A 1,515-nucleotide genomic window follows, 5' to 3' on the forward strand; every position below is an offset into this window, starting at 1 on the left:
CACTTTTTCCTGAGACGTAATTCACAATGTGGAAATCCTCTATGAAACCTGTTTTTCTACTGGTTAAGAGATAAATAATACTGCCTGGAAAGTCAGACAGGTAAATACATCTTCCATATTGCTCTAGTTTGGCACCACAATTAATCCTGGTGTTAAAAGCTCCTGCATTTTCTGGGGAGTTTTGGGTTAAAAAAAAAAAAAAAGAGGGGGAGAGGGTCTGAAAGGGAGGACATGCTTTCAAAACCATAACTAACTGAGGGGCACAGCTTTGTTTTCCCAGAGAATGACAAGGGGATGAGTCCAAACTCCTTAATTAGGACGCTGTCTTGCTTCCTGGCTTGCAGTCTGTCTGTGTTTGCCTCTCCCCTGCCTCCCAGGTAACACCATGGAAAGGTGTGCGCATGAGTTGAAACAATAATTTTCTGTTGTTGGCTCTTCATGAGGACTATATGACACACAGAAAAACGATCATATTTTTAAAGCAGCAGTTTCCCAATTTCTGTTAATCCTTATGTTGTGGTTAGATGCCAATAGCTCCGTGAAGGCTACAGTTAAAATAGCAATTATTTTAAAGTATGTCTCTTTTGTACACCTCTAGTAAATTGGATTATGTTTTTTAGCCTCCCAGGAGCATTAGCCAAAGCATAACTAGAGCTTTTCTGGTATTATAAATCATCTTTATAGGCTCACAGATATTTTATAATAAAGATTGGGATTTCCCTAATCCTTTAAATGTGAAAAATCATGTTTCTTTCTCTCCATTAATCCTTATCCCATTTCAGTGACTCCACTCACACATTACATTTATCGGGGCTATCAGCCAAAGTGGAGAACTTGTTTACTTTCTTCCGAAAGCCAGTCTCTCCACCCAAATCACCCATGGTAACCTGGAACTTGTTCTGACCTTGCTGTAGAACATCAGGTAACACTTGATTTGTGGATGGTATCCTTTTTTTGGCTTTGCTTTGTGGAGAGTTGCTAGGACTCTACATTTCTATATTACTCACTTGTTTTGTTGGTGAAAAACCAAAATCAAACTCACCGCCATCAAAGTCAATCCTGACTCACAGCAACCCTATAGGACAGGGCAGAACTGCCCGTGGGTTTCTGAGACCGGGATTCATTACAGGAGTAGAAAGTCCCATCTTTCTACCCAGGAGCTGCTCGTGCTTTCAAACGCCTGACCTTGCAGACAGCAACTCAATTCCCTAACCACTCTGCCACCAGGAAGAATGAGAATGAACTTCTCTTGGTGTATTTGAAACGAAATGAGTCAAACAGTAACAACAGGGTACATTTAAGAAAATCACTATCAGTGGCTTATTTGTGTGCATTGAGTGTACTTGAGAGTTACGCCATATCTTGATTTTTCTAAAAGAAAAAGCAGAAACAGGAGCAGGAGGAGGAGGAGAAGGACGAGGAGGAGGAGGAAGAAGAGAAAAATCAGTACATTCTAGAGGTCAGCGTTTTCTAGTTCTCGGTTGTATTTGATGTAGAAACTCTTTTTTTTTGTTG

The sequence above is a fragment of the Echinops telfairi genome, unplaced genomic scaffold (assembly GCF_000313985.2).
Source record: "Echinops telfairi isolate 266 unplaced genomic scaffold, ASM31398v2 ScPeMD7_3;HRSCAF=10, whole genome shotgun sequence".
Classification (NCBI taxonomy): domain Eukaryota; kingdom Metazoa; phylum Chordata; class Mammalia; order Afrosoricida; family Tenrecidae; genus Echinops; species Echinops telfairi.